At 47.3% G+C, this 18,612-nt stretch overlaps 24 non-coding genes across 24 annotated transcripts; all 24 read left to right on the top strand.

Moving 5' to 3' along the window:
- Positions 1–259: 259 nt before the first annotated feature.
- Positions 260–341, top strand: trnas-gcu (transfer RNA serine (anticodon GCU)). The gene has a single exon. It is a non-coding gene; the product is annotated as a tRNA-Ser (tRNA).
- Positions 342–1,817: 1,476 nt separating this feature from the next.
- trnas-gcu (transfer RNA serine (anticodon GCU)) lies at positions 1,818–1,899 on the top strand. The gene has a single exon. It is a non-coding gene; the product is annotated as a tRNA-Ser (tRNA).
- A 535-nt stretch (positions 1,900–2,434) lies between these two features.
- trnas-gcu (transfer RNA serine (anticodon GCU)) lies at positions 2,435–2,516 on the top strand. Its single transcript has one exon. It is a non-coding gene; the product is annotated as a tRNA-Ser (tRNA).
- Positions 2,517–3,379: 863 nt separating this feature from the next.
- On the top strand, positions 3,380–3,461 carry trnas-gcu (transfer RNA serine (anticodon GCU)). Its single transcript has one exon. It is a non-coding gene; the product is annotated as a tRNA-Ser (tRNA).
- An 850-nt stretch (positions 3,462–4,311) lies between these two features.
- trnas-gcu (transfer RNA serine (anticodon GCU)) lies at positions 4,312–4,393 on the top strand. Its single transcript has one exon. It is a non-coding gene; the product is annotated as a tRNA-Ser (tRNA).
- Positions 4,394–5,249: 856 nt separating this feature from the next.
- Positions 5,250–5,331, top strand: trnas-gcu (transfer RNA serine (anticodon GCU)). Its single transcript has one exon. It is a non-coding gene; the product is annotated as a tRNA-Ser (tRNA).
- Positions 5,332–5,866: 535 nt separating this feature from the next.
- trnas-gcu (transfer RNA serine (anticodon GCU)) lies at positions 5,867–5,948 on the top strand. Its single transcript has one exon. It is a non-coding gene; the product is annotated as a tRNA-Ser (tRNA).
- Positions 5,949–6,483: 535 nt separating this feature from the next.
- On the top strand, positions 6,484–6,565 carry trnas-gcu (transfer RNA serine (anticodon GCU)). The gene has a single exon. It is a non-coding gene; the product is annotated as a tRNA-Ser (tRNA).
- Positions 6,566–7,113: 548 nt separating this feature from the next.
- Positions 7,114–7,195, top strand: trnas-gcu (transfer RNA serine (anticodon GCU)). Its single transcript has one exon. It is a non-coding gene; the product is annotated as a tRNA-Ser (tRNA).
- An 850-nt stretch (positions 7,196–8,045) lies between these two features.
- Positions 8,046–8,127, top strand: trnas-gcu (transfer RNA serine (anticodon GCU)). Its single transcript has one exon. It is a non-coding gene; the product is annotated as a tRNA-Ser (tRNA).
- An 856-nt stretch (positions 8,128–8,983) lies between these two features.
- Positions 8,984–9,065, top strand: trnas-gcu (transfer RNA serine (anticodon GCU)). The gene has a single exon. It is a non-coding gene; the product is annotated as a tRNA-Ser (tRNA).
- A 535-nt stretch (positions 9,066–9,600) lies between these two features.
- Positions 9,601–9,682, top strand: trnas-gcu (transfer RNA serine (anticodon GCU)). Its single transcript has one exon. It is a non-coding gene; the product is annotated as a tRNA-Ser (tRNA).
- A 548-nt stretch (positions 9,683–10,230) lies between these two features.
- Positions 10,231–10,312, top strand: trnas-gcu (transfer RNA serine (anticodon GCU)). Its single transcript has one exon. It is a non-coding gene; the product is annotated as a tRNA-Ser (tRNA).
- Positions 10,313–11,162: 850 nt separating this feature from the next.
- trnas-gcu (transfer RNA serine (anticodon GCU)) lies at positions 11,163–11,244 on the top strand. The gene has a single exon. It is a non-coding gene; the product is annotated as a tRNA-Ser (tRNA).
- Positions 11,245–12,100: 856 nt separating this feature from the next.
- On the top strand, positions 12,101–12,182 carry trnas-gcu (transfer RNA serine (anticodon GCU)). Its single transcript has one exon. It is a non-coding gene; the product is annotated as a tRNA-Ser (tRNA).
- A 233-nt stretch (positions 12,183–12,415) lies between these two features.
- trnas-gcu (transfer RNA serine (anticodon GCU)) lies at positions 12,416–12,497 on the top strand. Its single transcript has one exon. It is a non-coding gene; the product is annotated as a tRNA-Ser (tRNA).
- An 863-nt stretch (positions 12,498–13,360) lies between these two features.
- On the top strand, positions 13,361–13,442 carry trnas-gcu (transfer RNA serine (anticodon GCU)). Its single transcript has one exon. It is a non-coding gene; the product is annotated as a tRNA-Ser (tRNA).
- An 856-nt stretch (positions 13,443–14,298) lies between these two features.
- trnas-gcu (transfer RNA serine (anticodon GCU)) lies at positions 14,299–14,380 on the top strand. The gene has a single exon. It is a non-coding gene; the product is annotated as a tRNA-Ser (tRNA).
- Positions 14,381–14,915: 535 nt separating this feature from the next.
- On the top strand, positions 14,916–14,997 carry trnas-gcu (transfer RNA serine (anticodon GCU)). The gene has a single exon. It is a non-coding gene; the product is annotated as a tRNA-Ser (tRNA).
- A 548-nt stretch (positions 14,998–15,545) lies between these two features.
- Positions 15,546–15,627, top strand: trnas-gcu (transfer RNA serine (anticodon GCU)). Its single transcript has one exon. It is a non-coding gene; the product is annotated as a tRNA-Ser (tRNA).
- Positions 15,628–16,477: 850 nt separating this feature from the next.
- On the top strand, positions 16,478–16,559 carry trnas-gcu (transfer RNA serine (anticodon GCU)). Its single transcript has one exon. It is a non-coding gene; the product is annotated as a tRNA-Ser (tRNA).
- An 856-nt stretch (positions 16,560–17,415) lies between these two features.
- trnas-gcu (transfer RNA serine (anticodon GCU)) lies at positions 17,416–17,497 on the top strand. Its single transcript has one exon. It is a non-coding gene; the product is annotated as a tRNA-Ser (tRNA).
- Positions 17,498–17,730: 233 nt separating this feature from the next.
- Positions 17,731–17,812, top strand: trnas-gcu (transfer RNA serine (anticodon GCU)). Its single transcript has one exon. It is a non-coding gene; the product is annotated as a tRNA-Ser (tRNA).
- Positions 17,813–18,347: 535 nt separating this feature from the next.
- Positions 18,348–18,429, top strand: trnas-gcu (transfer RNA serine (anticodon GCU)). The gene has a single exon. It is a non-coding gene; the product is annotated as a tRNA-Ser (tRNA).
- The last annotated feature ends 183 nt before the right edge of the window (positions 18,430–18,612 follow it).

Here is an 18,612-nt window from a genome sequence, read left to right as displayed (position 1 = left end):
CGTGAGTTCAAATCTCATCCTCGTCGGCAAGTTATCTTTATGACATGTCCACCTTTGTCAATTGAAATTCTTCTGTCCCTCAACCCTTACTGCTCATATTTAGTGCCCCCCTCCACCACTGCCTTTCCAGAAACTCTTTGATTCCTTCCTCAGCTCCTGACTATATTCCTTTTCACAATTGTGCCTGTCGTCACCTGCTTTTCTCCATGTTTTGTGAAATGGAAGGTTCTTTCACCACCGTGGGCCCAGTGCTGTAAATGACGAGGTGGCCGAGTGGTTAAGGCGATGGACTGCTAATCCATTGTGCTCTGCACGCGTGAGTTCGAATCTCATCCTCGTCGGCAAGTTATCTTTATGACATGTCCACCTTTGTCAATTGAAATTCTTCAGTCCCTCAACCCTTACTGCTCATATTTAGTGCCCCCCTCCACCACTGCCTTTCCAGCAACTCTTTGATTCCTTCCTCAGCTCCTGACTATATTCCTTTTCACAATTTTGCCTGTCGTCACCTGCTTTTCTCCATGTTTTATGAAATGGAAGGTTCTTTCACCACCGTGGGCCCCTTGCTGTAAATGACGAGGTGGCCGAGTGCTTAAGGCGATGGACTGCTAATCCCTTGTGCTCTGCACACGTGAGTTCGAATCTCATCCTCGTTGGCAAGTTACCTTTATGACATGTCAATTGAAATTCTTCTGTCCCTCAACCCTTACTGCTCATATTTAGTGCCCCCCTCCACCACTGCCTTTCCAGCAACTCTTTGATTCCTTCCTCAGCTCCTGACTATATTCCTTTTCACAATTGTGCCTATCGTCACCTGCTTTTCTCCATGTTTTGTGAAATGGAAGGTTCTTTCACCACCGTGGGCCCAGTGCTGTAAATGACGAGGTGGCCGAGTGGTTAAGGCGATGGACTGCTAATCCGTTGTGCTCTGCATGCGTGAGTTCGAATCTCATCCTCGTCGGCAAGTTATCTTTATGACATGTCCACCTTTGTCAATTGAAATTATTCTGTCCCTCAACCCTTACTGCTCATATTTAGTGCCCCCCTCCACCACTGCCTTTCCAGAAACTCTTTGATTCCTTCCTCAGCTCCTGACTATATTCTTTTTCACAATTGTGCCTGTCATCACCTGCTTTTCTCCATGTTTTGTGAAATGGAAGGTTCTTTCACCACCGTGGGCCCAGTGCTGTAAATGACGAGGTGGCCGAGTGGTTAAGGCGATGGACTGCTAATCCATTGTGCTCTGCACGCGTGTGTTCGAATCTCATCCTCGTCGGCAAGTTATCTTTATGACATGTCCACCTTTGTCAATTGAAATTCTTCTGTCCCTTACTGCTCATATTTAGTGCCCCCCTCCACCACTGCCTTTCCAGAAACTCTTTGATTCCTTCCTCAGCTCCTGACTATATTCCTTTTCACAATTGTGCCTATCGTCACCTGCTTTTCTCCATGTTTTGTGAAATGGAAGGTTCTTTCACCACCGTGGGCCCAGTGCTGTAAATGACGAGGTGGCCGAGTGGTTAAGGCGATGGACTGCTAATCCGTTGTGCTCTGCATGCGTGAGTTCGAATCTCATCCTCGTCGGCAAGTTATCTTTATGACATGTCCACCTTTGTCAATTGAAATTATTCTGTCCCTCAACCCTTACTGCTCATATTTAGTGCCCCCCTCCACCACTGCCTTTCCAGAAACTCTTTGATTCCTTCCTCAGCTCCTGACTATATTCTTTTTCACAATTGTGCCTGTCGTCACCTGCTTTTCTCCATGTTTTGTGAAATGGAAGGTTCTTTCACCACCGTGGGCCCAGTGCTGTAAATGACGAGGTGGCCGAGTGGTTAAGGCGATGGACTGCTAATCCATTGTGCTCTGCACGCGTGAGTTCGAATCTCATCCTCGTCGGCAAGTTATCTTTATGACATGTCCACCTTTGTCAATTGAAATTCTTCTGTCCCTCAACCCTTAGTGCCCCCCTCCACCACTGACTTTCCAGCAACTCTTTGATTCCTTCCTCAGCTCCTGACTATATTCTTTTTCACAATTGTGCCTGTCGTCACCTGCTTTTCTCCATGTTTTGTGAAATGGAAGGTTCTTTCACCACCGTGGGCCCAGTGCTGTAAATGACGAGGTGGCCGAGTGGTTAAGGCGATGGACTGCTAATGCATTGTGCTCTGCACGCGTGAGTTCGAATCTCATCCTCGTCGGCAAGTTATCTTTATGACATGTCCACCTTTGTCAATTGAAATTCTTCTGTCCCTCAACCCTTACTGCTCATATTTAGTGCCCCCCTCCACCACTGCCTTTCCAGCAACTCTTTGATTCCTTCCTCAGCTCCTGACTATATTCCTTTTCACAATTTTGCCTGTCGTCACCTGCTTTTCTCCATGTTTTGTGAAATGGAAGGTTCTTTCACCACCGTGGGCCAAGTGCTGTAAATGACGAGGTGGCCGAGTGGTTAAGGCGATGGACTGCTAATCCATTGTGCTCTGCACGCGTGAGTTCGAATCTCATCCTCGTCGGCAAGTTATCTTTATGACATGTCCACCTTTGTCAATTGAAATTCTTCTGTCCCTCAACCCTTACTGCTCATATTTAGTGCCCCCCTCCACCACTGCCTTTCCAGAAACTCTTTGATTCCTTCCTCAGCTCCTGACTATATTCCATTTCACAATTGTGCCTATCGTCACCTGCTTTTCTCCATGTTTTGTGAAATGGAAGGTTCTTTCACCACCGTGGGCCCAGTGCTGTAAATGACGAGGTGGCCGAGTGGTTAAGGCGATGGACTGCTAATCCGTTGTGCTCTGCATGCGTGAGTTCGAATCTCATCCTCGTCGGCAAGTTATCTTTATGACATGTCCACCTTTGTCAATTGAAATTCTTCTGTCCCTCAACCCTTACTGCTCATATTTAGTGCCCCCCTCCACCACTGCCTTTCCAGCAACTCTTTGATTCCTTCCTCAGCTCCTGACTATATTCTTTTTCACAATTGTGCCTGTCGTCACCTGCTTTTCTCCATGTTTTGTGAAATGGAAGGTTCTTTCACCACCGTGGGCCCAGTGCTGTAAATGACGAGGTGGCCGAGTGGTTAAGGCGATGGACTGCTAATCCGTTGTGCTCTGCATGCGTGAGTTTGAATCTCATCCTCGTCGGCAAGTTATCTTTATGACATGTCCACCTTTGTCAATTGAAATTCTTCTGTCCCTCAACCCTTACTGCTCATATTTAGTGCCCCCCTCCACCACTGCCTTTCCAGCAACTCTTTGATTCCTTCCTCAGCTCCTGACTATATTCCTTTTCACAATTTTGCCTGTCGTCACCTGCTTTTCTCCATGTTTTGTGAAATGGAAGGTTCTTTCACCACCGTGGGCCAAGTGCTGTAAATGACGAGGTGGCCGAGTGGTTAAGGCGATGGACTGCTAATCCATTGTGCTCTGCACGCGTGAGTTCGAATCTCATCCTCGTCGGCAAGTTATCTTTATGACATGTCCACCTTTGTCAATTGAAATTCTTCTGTCCCTCAACCCTTACTGCTCATATTTAGTGCCCCCCTCCACCACTGCCTTTCCAGAAACTCTTTGATTCCTTCCTCAGCTCCTGACTATATTCCATTTCACAATTGTGCCTATCGTCACCTGCTTTTCTCCATGTTTTGTGAAATGGAAGGTTCTTTCACCACCGTGGGCCCAGTGCTGTAAATGACGAAGTGGCCGAGTGGTTAAGGCGATGGACTGCTAATCCGTTGTGCTCTGCACGCGTGAGTTCGAATCTCATCCTCGTCGGCAAGTTATCTTTATGACATGTCCACCTTTGTCAATTGAAATTATTCTGTCCCTCAACCCTTACTGCTCATATTTAGTGCCCCCCTCCACCACTGCCTTTCCAGCAACTCTTTGATTCCTTCCTCAGCTCCTGACTATATTCTTTTTCACAATTGTGCCTGTCGTCACCTGCTTTTCTCCATGTTTTGTGAAATGGAAGGTTCTTTCACCACCGTGGGCCCAGTGCTGTAAATGACGAGGTGGCCGAGTGGTTAAGGCGATGGACTGCTAATCCATTGTGCTCTGCACGCGTGAGTACGAATCTCACCCTCGTCGGCAAGTTATCTTTATGACATGTCCACCTTTGTCAATTGAAATTCTTCTGTCTCTCAACCCTTAGTGCCCCCCTCCACCACTGCCTTTCCAGCAACTCTTTGATTCCTTCCTCAGCTCCTGACTATATTCTTTTTCACAATTGTGCCTGTCGTCACCTGCTTTTCTCCATGTTTTGTGAAATGGAAGGTTCTTTCACCACCGTGGGCCCAGTGCTGTAAATGACGAGGTGGCCGAGTGGTTAAGGCGATGGACTGCTAATCCATTGTGCTCTGCACGCGTGAGTTCGAATCTCATCCTCGTCGGCAAGTTATCTTTACGACATGTCCACCTTTGTCAATTGAAATTCTTCTGTCCCTCAAACCTTACTGCTCATATTTAGTGCCCCCCTCCACCACTGCCTTTCCAGAAACTCTTTGATTCCTTCCTCAGCTCCTGACTATATTCCATTTCACAATTGTGCCTATCGTCACCTGCTTTTCTCCATGTTTTGTGAAATGGAAGGTTCTTTCACCACCGTGGGCCCAGTGCTGTAAATGACGAGGTGGCCGAGTGGTTAAGGCGATGGACTGCTAATCCATTGTGCTCTGCACGCGTGTGTTCGAATCTCATCCTCGTCGGCAAGTTATCTTTATGACATGTCCACCTTTGTCAATTGAAATTCTTCTGTCCCTTACTGCTCATATTTAGTGCCCCCCTCCACCACTGCCTTTCCAGAAACTCTTTGATTCCTTCCTCAGCTCCTGACTATATTCCTTTTCACAATTGTGCCTATCGTCACCTGCTTTTCTCCATGTTTTGTGAAATGGAAGGTTCTTTCACCACCGTGGGCCCAGTGCTGTGAATGACGAGGTGGCCGAGTGGTTAAGGCGATGGACTGCTAATCCGTTGTGCTCTGCATGCGTGAGTTCGAATCTCATCCTCGTCGGCAAGTTATCTTTATGACATGTCCACCTTTGTCAATTGAAATTATTCTGTCCCTCAACCCTTACTGCTCATATTTAGTGCCCCCCTCCACCACTGCCTTTCCAGAAACTCTTTGATTCCTTCCTCAGCTCCTGACTATATTCTTTTTCACAATTGTGCCTGTCGTCACCTGCTTTTCTCCATGTTTTGTGAAATGGAAGGTTCTTTCACCACCGTGGGCCCAGTGCTGTAAATGACGAGGTGGCCGAGTGGTTAAGGCGATGGACTGCTAATCCATTGTGCTCTGCACGCGTGAGTTCGAATCTCATCCTCGTCGGCAAGTTATCTTTATGACATGTCCACCTTTGTCAATTGAAATTCTTCTGTCCCTCAACCTTTAGTGCCCCCCTCCACCACTGCCTTTCCAGCAACTCTTTGATTCCTTCCTCAGCTCCTGACTATATTCTTTTTCACAATTGTGCCTGTCGTCACCTGCTTTTCTCCATGTTTTGTGAAATGGAAGGTTCTTTCACCACCGTGGGCCCAGTGCTGTAAATGACGAGGTGGCCGAGTGGTTAAGGCGATGGACTGCTAATGCATTGTGCTCTGCACGCGTGAGTTCGAATCTCATCCTCGTCGGCAAGTTATCTTTATGACATGTCCACCTTTGTCAATTGAAATTCTTCTGTCCCTCAACCCTTACTGCTCATATTTAGTGCCCCCCTCCACCACTGCCTTTCCAGCAACTCTTTGATTCCTTCCTCAGCTCCTGACTATATTCCTTTTCACAATTTTGCCTGTCGTCACCTGCTTTTCTCCATGTTTTGTGAAATGGAAGGTTCTTTCACCACCGTGGGCCAAGTGCTGTAAATGACGAGGTGGCCGAGTGGTTAAGGCGATGGACTGCTAATCCATTGTGCTCTGCACGCGTGAGTTCGAATCTCATCCTCGTCGGCAAGTTATCTTTATGACATGTCCACCTTTGTCAATTGAAATTCTTCTGTCCCTCAACCTTTAGTGCCCCCCTCCACCACTGCCTTTCCAGCAACTCTTTGATTCCTTCCTCAGCTCCTGACTATATTCTTTTTCACAATTGTGCCTGTCGTCACCTGCTTTTCTCCATGTTTTGTGAAATGGAAGGTTCTTTCACCACCGTGGGCCCAGTGCTGTAAAAGACGAGGTGGCCGAGTGGTTAAGGCGATGGACTGCTAATGCATTGTGCTCTGCACGCGTGAGTTCGAATCTCATCCTCGTCGGCAAGTTATCTTTATGACATGTCCACCTTTGTCAATTGAAATTCTTCTGTCCCTCAACCCTTACTGCTCATATTTAGTGCCCCCCTCCACCACTGCCTTTCCAGCAACTCTTTGATTCCTTCCTCAGCTCCTGACTATATTCCTTTTCACAATTTTGCCTGTCGTCACCTGCTTTTCTCCATGTTTTGTGAAATGGAAGGTTCTTTCACCACCGTGGGCCAAGTGCTGTAAATGACGAGGTGGCCGAGTGGTTAAGGCGATGGACTGCTAATCCATTGTGCTCTGCACGCGTGAGTTCGAATCTCATCCTCGTCGGCAAGTTATCTTTATGACATGTCCACCTTTGTCAATTGAAATTCTTCTGTCCCTCAACCCTTACTGCTCATATTTAGTGCCCCCCTCCACCACTGCCTTTCCAGAAACTCTTTGATTCCTTCCTCAGCTCCTGACTATATTCCATTTCACAATTGTGCCTATCGTCACCTGCTTTTCTCCATGTTTTGTGAAATGGAAGGTTCTTTCACCACCGTGGGCCCAGTGCTGTAAATGACGAGGTGGCCGAGTGGTTAAGGCGATGGACTGCTAATCCGTTGTGCTCTGCATGCGTGAGTTCGAATCTCATCCTCGTCGGCAAGTTATCTTTATGACATGTCCACCTTTGTCAATTGAAATTATTCTGTCCCTCAACCCTTACTGCTCATATTTAGTGCCCCCCTCCACCACTGCCTTTCCAGAAACTCTTTGATTCCTTCCTCAGCTCCTGACTATATTCTTTTTCACAATTGTGCCTGTCGTCACCTGCTTTTCTCCATGTTTTGTGAAATGGAAGGTTCTTTCACCACCGTGGGCCCAGTGCTGTAAATGACGAGGTGGCCGAGTGGTTAAGGCGATGGACTGCTAATCCATTGTGCTCTGCACGCGTGAGTTCGAATCTCATCCTCGTCGGCAAGTTATCTTTATGACATGTCCACCTTTGTCAATTGAAATTCTTCTGTCCCTCAACCCTTAGTGCCCCCCTCCACCACTGCCTTTCCAGCAACTCTTTGATTCCTTCCTCAGCTCCTGACTATATTCTTTTTCACAATTGTGCCTGTCGTCAACTGCTTTTCTCCATGTTTTGTGAAATGGAAGGTTCTTTCACCACCGTGGGCCCAGTGCTGTAAATGACGAGGTGGCCGAGTGGTTAAGGCGATGGATTGCTAATGCATTGTGCTCTGCACGCTTGAGTTCGAATCTCATCCTCGTCGGCAAGTTATCTTTATGACATGTCCACCTTTGTCAATTGAAATTCTTCTGTCCCTCAACCCTTACTGCTCATATTTAGTGCCCCCCTCCACCACTGCCTTTCCAGCAACTCTTTGATTCCTTCCTCAGCTCCTGACTATATTCCTTTTCACAATTTTGCCTGTCGTCACCTGCTTTTCTCCATGTTTTGTGAAATGGAAGGTTCTTTCACCACCGTGGGCCAAGTGCTGTAAATGACGAGGTGGCCGAGTGATTAAGGCGATGGACTGCTAATCCATTGTGCTCTGCACGCGTGAGTTCGAATCTCATCCTCGTCGGCAAGTTATCTTTATGACATGTCCACCTTTGTCAATTGAAATTCTTCTGTCCCTCAACCCTTACTGCTCATATTTAGTGCCCCCCTCCACCACTGCCTTTCCAGAAACTCTTTGATTCCTTCCTCAGCTCCTGACTATATTCTTTTTCACAATTGTGCCTGTCGTCACCTGCTTTTCTCCATGTTTTGTGAAATGGAAGGTTCTTTCACCACCGTGGGCCCAGTGCTGTAAATGACGAGGTGGCCGAGTGGTTAAGGCGATGGACTGCTAATCCATTGTGCTCTGCACGCGTGAGTTCGAATCTCATCCTCGTCGGCAAGTTATCTTTACGACATGTCCACCTTTGTCAATTGAAATTCTTCTGTCCCTCAACCCTTACTGCTCATATTTAGTGCCCCCCTCCACCACTGCCTTTCCAGAAACTCTTTGATTCCTTCCTCAGCTCCTGACTATATTCCATTTCACAATTGTGCCTATCGTCACCTGCTTTTCTCCATGTTTTGTGAAATGGAAGGTTCTTTCACCACCGTGGGCCCAGTGCTGTAAATGACGAGGTGGCCGAGTGGTTAAGGCGATGGACTGCTAATCCATTGTGCTCTGCACGCGTGTGTTCGAATCTCATCCTCGTCGGCAAGTTATCTTTATGACATGTCCACCTTTGTCAATTGAAATTCTTCTGTCCCTTACTGCTCATATTTAGTGCCCCCCTCCACCACTGCCTTTCCAGAAACTCTTTGATTCCTTCCTCAGCTCCTGACTATATTCCTTTTCACAATTGTGCCTATCGTCACCTGCTTTTCTCCATGTTTTGTGAAATGGAAGGTTCTTTCACCACCGTGGGCCCAGTGCTGTGAATGACGAGGTGGCCGAGTGGTTAAGGCGATGGACTGCTAATCCGTTGTGCTCTGCATGCGTGAGTTCGAATCTCATCCTCGTCGGCAAGTTATCTTTATGACATGTCCACCTTTGTCAATTGAAATTATTCTGTCCCTCAACCCTTACTGCTCATATTTAGTGCCCCCCTCCACCACTGCCTTTCCAGAAACTCTTTGATTCCTTCCTCAGCTCCTGACTATATTCTTTTTCACAATTGTGCCTGTCGTCACCTGCTTTTCTCCATGTTTTGTGAAATGGAAGGTTCTTTCACCACCGTGGGCCCAGTGCTGTAAATGACGAGGTGGCCGAGTGGTTAAGGCGATGGACTGCTAATCCATTGTGCTCTGCACGCGTGAGTTCGAATCTCATCCTCGTCGGCAAGTTATCTTTATGACATGTCCACCTTTGTCAATTGAAATTCTTCTGTCCCTCAACCTTTAGTGCCCCCCTCCACCACTGCCTTTCCAGCAACTCTTTGATTCCTTCCTCAGCTCCTGACTATATTCTTTTTCACAATTGTGCCTGTCGTCACCTGCTTTTCTCCATGTTTTGTGAAATGGAAGGTTCTTTCACCACCGTGGGCCCAGTGCTGTAAATGACGAGGTGGCCGAGTGGTTAAGGCGATGGACTGCTAATGCATTGTGCTCTGCACGCGTGAGTTCGAATCTCATCCTCGTCGGCAAGTTATCTTTATGACATGTCCACCTTTGTCAATTGAAATTCTTCTGTCCCTCAACCCTTACTGCTCATATTTAGTGCCCCCCTCCACCACTGCCTTTCCAGCAACTCTTTGATTCCTTCCTCAGCTCCTGACTATATTCCTTTTCACAATTTTGCCTGTCGTCACCTGCTTTTCTCCATGTTTTGTGAAATGGAAGGTTCTTTCACCACCGTGGGCCAAGTGCTGTAAATGACGAGGTGGCCGAGTGGTTAAGGCGATGGACTGCTAATCCATTGTGCTCTGCACGCGTGAGTTCGAATCTCATCCTCGTCGGCAAGTTATCTTTATGACATGTCCACCTTTGTCAATTGAAATTCTTCTGTCCCTCAACCCTTACTGCTCATATTTAGTGCCCCCCTCCACCACTGCCTTTCCAGAAACTCTTTGATTCCTTCCTCAGCTCCTGACTATATTCCATTTCACAATTGTGCCTATCGTCACCTGCTTTTCTCCATGTTTTGTGAAATGGAAGGTTCTTTCACCACCGTGGGCCCAGTGCTGTAAATGACGAGGTGGCCGAGTGGTTAAGGCGATGGACTGCTAATCCGTTGTGCTCTGCATGCGTGAGTTCGAATCTCATCCTCGTCGGCAAGTTATCTTTATGACATGTCCACCTTTGTCAATTGAAATTATTCTGTCCCTCAACCCTTACTGCTCATATTTAGTGCCCCCCTCCACCACTGCCTTTCCAGAAACTCTTTGATTCCTTCCTCAGCTCCTGACTATATTCTTTTTCACAATTGTGCCTGTCGTCACCTGCTTTTCTCCATGTTTTGTGAAATGGAAGGTTCTTTCACCACCGTGGGCCCAGTGCTGTAAATGACGAGGTGGCCGAGTGGTTAAGGCGATGGACTGCTAATCCATTGTGCTCTGCACGCGTGAGTTCGAATCTCATCCTCGTCGGCAAGTTATCTTTATGACATGTCCACCTTTGTCAATTGAAATTCTTCTGTCCCTCAACCCTTAGTGCCCCCCTCCACCACTGCCTTTCCAGCAACTCTTTGATTCCTTCCTCAGCTCCTGACTATATTCTTTTTCACAATTGTGCCTGTCGTCAACTGCTTTTCTCCATGTTTTGTGAAATGGAAGGTTCTTTCACCACCGTGGGCCCAGTGCTGTAAATGACGAGGTGGCCGAGTGGTTAAGGCGATGGATTGCTAATGCATTGTGCTCTGCACGCTTGAGTTCGAATCTCATCCTCGTCGGCAAGTTATCTTTATGACATGTCCACCTTTGTCAATTGAAATTCTTCTGTCCCTCAACCCTTACTGCTCATATTTAGTGCCCCCCTCCACCACTGCCTTTCCAGCAACTCTTTGATTCCTTCCTCAGCTCCTGACTATATTCCTTTTCACAATTTTGCCTGTCGTCACCTGCTTTTCTCCATGTTTTGTGAAATGGAAGGTTCTTTCACCACCGTGGGCCAAGTGCTGTAAATGACGAGGTGGCCGAGTGATTAAGGCGATGGACTGCTAATCCATTGTGCTCTGCACGCGTGAGTTCGAATCTCATCCTCGTCGGCAAGTTATCTTTATGACATGTCCACCTTTGTCAATTGAAATTCTTCTGTCCCTCAACCCTTACTGCTCATATTTAGTGCCCCCCTCCACCACTGCCTTTCCAGAAACTCTTTGATTCCTTCCTCAGCTCCTGACTATATTCCATTTCACAATTGTGCCTATCGTCACCTGCTTTTCTCCATGTTTTGTGAAATGGAAGGTTCTTTCACCACCGTGGGCCCAGTGCTGTAAATGACGAGGTGGCTGAGTGGTTAAGGCGATGGACTGCTGATCCATTGTGCTCTGCACGCGTGAGTTCGAATCTCATCCTCGTCGGCAAGTTATCTTTATGACATGTCCACCTTTGTCAATTGAAATTCTTCTGTCCCTCAACCCTTACTGCTCATATTTAGTGCCCCCCTCCACCACTGCCTTTCCAGAAACTCTTTGATTCCTTCCTCAGCTCCTGACTATATTCCATTTCACAATTGTGCCTATCGTCACCTGCTTTTCTCCATGTTTTGTGAAATGGAAGGTTCTTTCACCACCGTGGGCCCAGTGCTGTAAATGACGAGGTGGCCGAGTGGTTAAGGCGATGGACTGCTAATCCGTTGTGCTCTGCATGCGTGAGTTCGAATCTCATCCTCATCGGCAAGTTATCTTTATGACATGTCCACCTTTGTCAATTGAAATTCTTCTGTCCCTTACTGCTCATATTTAGTGCCCCCCTCCACCACTGCCTTTCCAGAAACTCTTTGATTCCTTCCTCAGCTCCTGACTATATTCCTTTTCACAATTGTGCCTATCGTCACCTGCTTTTCTCCATGTTTTGTGAAATGGAAGGTTCTTTCACCACCGTGGGCCCAGTGCTGTGAATGACGAGGTGGCCGAGTGGTTAAGGCGATGGACTGCTAATCCGTTGTGCTCTGCATGCGTGAGTTCGAATCTCATCCTCGTCGGCAAGTTATCTTTATGACATGTCCACCTTTGTCAATTGAAATTATTCTGTCCCTCAACCCTTACTGCTCATATTTAGTGCCCCCCTCCACCACTGCCTTTCCAGAAACTCTTTGATTCCTTCCTCAGCTCCTGACTATATTCTTTTTCACAATTGTGCCTGTCGTCACCTGCTTTTCTCCATGTTTTGTGAAATGGAAGGTTCTTTCACCACCGTGGGCCCAGTGCTGTAAATGACGAGGTGGCCGAGTGGTTAAGGCGATGGACTGCTAATCCATTGTGCTCTGCACGCGTGAGTTCGAATCTCATCCTCGTCGGCAAGTTATCTTTATGACATGTCCACCTTTGTCAATTGAAATTCTTCTGTCCCTCAACCCTTACTGCTCATATTTAGTGCCCCCCTCCACCACTGCCTTTCCAGAAACTCTTTGATTCCTTCCTCAGCTCCTGACTATATTCCATTTCACAATTGTGCCTATCGTCACCTGCTTTTCTCCATGTTTTGTGAAATGGAAGGTTCTTTCACCACCGTGGGCCCAGTGCTGTAAATGACGAGGTGGCCGAGTGGTTAAGGCGATGGACTGCTGATCCATTGTGCTCTGCACGCGTGAGTTCGAATCTCATCCTCGTCGGCAAGTTATCTTTATGACATGTCCACCTTTGTCAATTGAAATTCTTCTGTCCCTCAACCCTTACTGCTCATATTTAGTGCCCCCCTCCACCACTGCCTTTCCAGCAACTCTTTGATTCCTTCCTCAGCTCCTGACTATATTCTTTTTCACAATTGTGCCTGTCGTCACCTGCTTTTCTCCATGTTTTGTGAAATGGAAGGTTCTTTCACCACCGTGGGCCCAGTGCTGTAAATGACGAGGTGGCCGAGTGGTTAAGGCGATGGATTGCTAATGCATTGTGCTCTGCACGCTTGAGTTCGAATCTCATCCTCGTCGGCAAGTTATCTTTATGACATGTCCACCTTTGTCAATTGAAATTCTTCTGTCCCTCAACCCTTACTGCTCATATTTAGTGCCCCCCTCCACCACTGCCTTTCCAGCAACTCTTTGATTCCTTCCTCAGCTCCTGACTATATTCCTTTTCACAATTTTGCCTGTCGTCACCTGCTTTTCTCCATGTTTTGTGAAATGGAAGGTTCTTTCACCACCGTGGGCCAAGTGCTGTAAATGACGAGGTGGCCGAGTGATTAAGGCGATGGACTGCTAATCCATTGTGCTCTGCACGCGTGAGTTCGAATCTCATCCTCGTCGGCAAGTTATCTTTATGACATGTCCACCTTTGTCAATTGAAATTCTTCTGTCCCTCAACCCTTACTGCTCATATTTAGTGCCCCCCTCCACCACTGCCTTTCCAGAAACTCTTTGATTCCTTCCTCAGCTCCTGACTATATTCTTTTTCACAATTGTGCCTGTCGTCACCTGCTTTTCTCCATGTTTTGTGAAATGGAAGGTTCTTTCACCACCGTGGGCCCAGTGCTGTAAATGACGAGGTGGCCGAGTGGTTAAGGCGATGGACTGCTAATCCATTGTGCTCTGCACGCGTGAGTTCGAATCTCATCCTCGTCGGCAAGTTATCTTTACGACATGTCCACCTTTGTCAATTGAAATTCTTCTGTCCCTCAACCCTTACTGCTCATATTTAGTGCCCCCCTCCACCACTGCCTTTCCAGAAACTCTTTGATTCCTTCCTCAGCTCCTGACTATATTCCATTTCACAATTGTGCCTATCGTCACCTGCTTTTCTCCATGTTTTGTGAAATGGAAGGTTCTTTCACCACCGTGGGCCCAGTGCTGTAAATGACGAGGTGGCCGAGTGGTTAAGGCGATGGACTGCTAATCCATTGTGCTCTGCACGCGTGTGTTCGAATCTCATCCTCGTCGGCAAGTTATCTTTATGACATGTCCACCTTTGTCAATTGAAATTCTTCTGTCCCTTACTGCTCATATTTAGTGCCCCCCTCCACCACTGCCTTTCCAGAAACTCTTTGATTCCTTCCTCAGCTCCTGACTATATTCCTTTTCACAATTGTGCCTATCGTCACCTGCTTTTCTCCATGTTTTGTGAAATGGAAGGTTCTTTCACCACCGTGGGCCCAGTGCTGTGAATGACGAGGTGGCCGAGTGGTTAAGGCGATGGACTGCTAATCCGTTGTGCTCTGCATGCGTGAGTTCGAATCTCATCCTCGTCGGCAAGTTATCTTTATGACATGTCCACCTTTGTCAATTGAAATTATTCTGTCCCTCAACCCTTACTGCTCATATTTAGTGCCCCCCTCCACCACTGCCTTTCCAGAAACTCTTTGATTCCTTCCTCAGCTCCTGACTATATTCTTTTTCACAATTGTGCCTGTCGTCACCTGCTTTTCTCCATGTTTTGTGAAATGGAAGGTTCTTTCACCACCGTGGGCCCAGTGCTGTAAATGACGAGGTGGCCGAGTGGTTAAGGCGATGGACTGCTAATCCATTGTGCTCTGCACGCGTGAGTTCGAATCTCATCCTCGTCGGCAAGTTATCTTTATGACATGTCCACCTTTGTCAATTGAAATTCTTCTGTCCCTCAACCTTTAGTGCCCCCCTCCACCACTGCCTTTCCAGCAACTCTTTGATTCCTTCCTCAGCTCCTGACTATATTCTTTTTCACAATTGTGCCTGTCGTCACCTGCTTTTCTCCATGTTTTGTGAAATGGAAGGTTCTTTCACCACCGTGGGCCCAGTGCTGTAAATGACGAGGTGGCCGAGTGGTTAAGGCGATGGACTGCTAATGCATTGTGCTCTGCACGCGTGAGTTCGAATCTCATCCTCGTCGGCAAGTTATCTTTATGACATGTCCACCTTTGTCAATTGAAATTCTTCTGTCCCTCAACCCTTACTGCTCATATTTAGTGCCCCCCTCCACCACTGCCTTTCCAGCAACTCTTTGATTCCTTCCTCAGCTCCTGACTATATTCCTTTTCACAATTTTGCCTGTCGTCACCTGCTTTTCTCCATGTTTTGTGAAATGGAAGGTTCTTTCACCACCGTGGGCCAAGTGCTGTAAATGACGAGGTGGCCGAGTGGTTAAGGCGATGGACTGCTAATCCATTGTGCTCTGCACGCGTGAGTTCGAATCTCATCCTCGTCGGCAAGTTATCTTTATGACATGTCCACCTTTGTCAATTGAAATTCTTCTGTCCCTCAACCCTTACTGCTCATATTTAGTGCCCCCCTCCACCACTGCCTTTCCAGAAACTCTTTGATTCCTTCCTCAGCTCCTGACTATATTCCATTTCACAATTGTGCCTATCGTCACCTGCTTTTCTCCATGTTTTGTGAAATGGAAGGTTCTTTCACCACCGTGGGCCCAGTGCTGTAAATGACGAGGTGGCCGAGTGGTTAAGGCGATGGACTGCTAATCCGTTGTGCTCTGCATGCGTGAGTTCGAATCTCATCCTCGTCGGCAAGTTATCTTTATGACATGTCCACCTTTGTCAATTGAAATTATTCTGTCCCTCAACCCTTACTGCTCATATTTAGTGCCCCCCTCCACCACTGCCTTTCCAGAAACTCTTTGATTCCTTCCTCAGCTCCTGACTATATTCTTTTTCACAATTGTGCCTGTCGTCACCTGCTTTTCTCCATGTTTTGTGAAATGGAAGGTTCTTTCACCACCGTGGGCCCAGTGCTGTAAATGACGAGGTGGCCGAGTGGTTAAGGCGATGGACTGCTAATCCATTGTGCTCTGCACGCGTGAGTTCGAATCTCATCCTCGTCGGCAAGTTATCTTTATGACATGTCCACCTTTGTCAATTGAAATTCTTCTGTCCCTCAACCCTTAGTGCCCCCCTCCACCACTGCCTTTCCAGCAACTCTTTGATTCCTTCCTCAGCTCCTGACTATATTCTTTTTCACAATTGTGCCTGTCGTCAACTGCTTTTCTCCATGTTTTGTGAAATGGAAGGTTCTTTCACCACCGTGGGCCCAGTGCTGTAAATGACGAGGTGGCCGAGTGGTTAAGGCGATGGATTGCTAATGCATTGTGCTCTGCACGCTTGAGTTCGAATCTCATCCTCGTCGGCAAGTTATCTTTATGACATGTCCACCTTTGTCAATTGAAATTCTTCTGTCCCTCAACCCTTACTGCTCATATTTAGTGCCCCCCTCCACCACTGCCTTTCCAGCAACTCTTTGATTCCTTCCTCAGCTCCTGACTATATTCCTTTTCACAATTTTGCCTGTCGTCACCTGCTTTTCTCCATGTTTTGTGAAATGGAAGGTTCTTTCACCACCGTGGGCCAAGTGCTGTAAATGACGAGGTGGCCGAGTGATTAAGGCGATGGACTGCTAATCCATTGTGCTCTGCACGCGTGAGTTCGAATCTCATCCTCGTCGGCAAGTTATCTTTATGACATGTCCACCTTTGTCAATTGAAATTCTTCTGTCCCTCAACCCTTACTGCTCATATTTAGTGCCCCCCTCCACCACTGCCTTTCCAGAAACTCTTTGATTCCTTCCTCAGCTCCTGACTATATTCCATTTCACAATTGTGCCTATCGTCACCTGCTTTTCTCCATGTTTTGTGAAATGGAAGGTTCTTTCACCACCGTGGGCCCAGTGCTGTAAATGACGAGGTGGCTGAGTGGTTAAGGCGATGGACTGCTGATCCATTGTGCTCTGCACGCGTGAGTTCGAATCTCATCCTCGTCGGCAAGTTATCTTTATGACATGTCCACCTTTGTCAATTGAAATTCTTCTGTCCCTCAACCCTTACTGCTCATATTTAGTGCCCCCCTCCACCACTGCCTTTCCAGAAACTCTTTGATTCCTTCCTCAGCTCCTGACTATATTCCATTTCACAATTGTGCCTATCGTCACCTGCTTTTCTCCATGTTTTGTGAAATGGAAGGTTCTTTCACCACCGTGGGCCCAGTGCTGTAAATGACGAGGTGGCCGAGTGGTTAAGGCGATGGACTGCTAATCCGTTGTGCTCTGCATGCGTGAGTTCGAATCTCATCCTCATCGGCAAGTTATCTTTATGACATGTCCACCTTTGTCAATTGAAATTCTTCTGTCCCTTACTGCTCATATTTAGTGCCCCCCTCCACCACTGCCTTTCCAGAAACTCTTTGATTCCTTCCTCAGCTCCTGACTATATTCCTTTTCACAATTGTGCCTATCGTCACCTGCTTTTCTCCATGTTTTGTGAAATGGAAGGTTCTTTCACCACCGTGGGCCCAGTGCTGTGAATGACGAGGTGGCCGAGTGGTTAAGGCGATGGACTGCTAATCCGTTGTGCTCTGCATGCGTGAGTTCGAATCTCATCCTCGTCGGCAAGTTATCTTTATGACATGTCCACCTTTGTCAATTGAAATTATTCTGTCCCTCAACCCTTACTGCTCATATTTAGTGCCCCCCTCCACCACTGCCTTTCCAGAAACTCTTTGATTCCTTCCTCAGCTCCTGACTATATTCTTTTTCACAATTGTGCCTGTCGTCACCTGCTTTTCTCCATGTTTTGTGAAATGGAAGGTTCTTTCACCACCGTGGGCCCAGTGCTGTAAATGACGAGGTGGCCGAGTGGTTAAGGCGATGGACTGCTAATCCATTGTGCTCTGCACGCGTGAGTTCGAATCTCATCCTCGTCGGCAAGTTATCTTTATGACATGTCCACCTTTGTCAATTGAAATTCTTCTGTCCCTCAACCCTTACTGCTCATATTTAGTGCCCCCCTCCACCACTGCCTTTCCAGAAACTCTTTGATTCCTTCCTCAGCTCCTGACTATATTCCATTTCACAATTGTGCCTATCGTCACCTGCTTTTCTCCATGTTTTGTGAAATGGAAGGTTCTTTCACCACCGTGGGCCCAGTGCTGTAAATGACGAGGTGGCCGAGTGGTTAAGGCGATGGACTGCTGATCCATTGTGCTCTGCACGCGTGAGTTCGAATCTCATCCTCGTCGGCAAGTTATCTTTATGACATGTCCACCTTTGTCAATTGAAATTCTTCTGTCCCTCAACCCTTACTGCTCATATTTAGTGCCCCCCTCCACCACTGCCTTTCCAGCAACTCTTTGATTCCTTCCTCAGCTCCTGACTATATTCTTTTTCACAAGTGTGCCTGTCGTCACCTGCTTTTCTCCATGTTTTGTGAAATGGAAGGTTCTTTCACCACCGTGGGCCCAGTGCTGTAAATGACGAGGTGGCCGAGTGGTTAAGGCGATGGACTGCTAATCCATTGTGCTCTGCACGCGTGAGTACGAATCTCACCCTCGTCGGCAAGTTATCTTTATGACATGTCCACCTTTGTCAATTGAAATTCTTCTGTCTCTCAACCCTTAGTGCCCCCCTCCACCACTGCCTTTCCAGCAACTCTTTGATTCCTTCCTCAGCTCCTGACTATATTCTTTTTCACAATTGTGCCTGTCGTCACCTGCTTTTCTCCATGTTTTGTGAAATGGAAGGTTCTTTCACCACCGTGGGCCCAGTGCTGTAAATGACGAGGTGGCCGAGTGGTTAAGGCGATGGACTGCTAATCCATTGTGCTCTGCACGCGTGAGTTCGAATCTCATCCTCGTCGGCAAGTTATCTTTACGACATGTCCACCTTTGTCAATTGAAATTCTTCTGTCCCTCAACCCTTACTGCTCATATTTAGTGCCCCCCTCCACCACTGCCTTTCCAGAAACTCTTTGATTCCTTCCTCAGCTCCTGACTATATTCCATTTCACAATTGTGCCTATCGTCACCTGCTTTTCTCCATG

This window comes from Osmerus mordax, chromosome 11 (genome assembly GCF_038355195.1).
Source record: "Osmerus mordax isolate fOsmMor3 chromosome 11, fOsmMor3.pri, whole genome shotgun sequence".
NCBI classification, from domain to species: domain Eukaryota; kingdom Metazoa; phylum Chordata; class Actinopteri; order Osmeriformes; family Osmeridae; genus Osmerus; species Osmerus mordax.
Note: the sequence above shows the minus strand (reverse complement) of the source record. Positions and strands in the feature narration are given on the sequence as shown.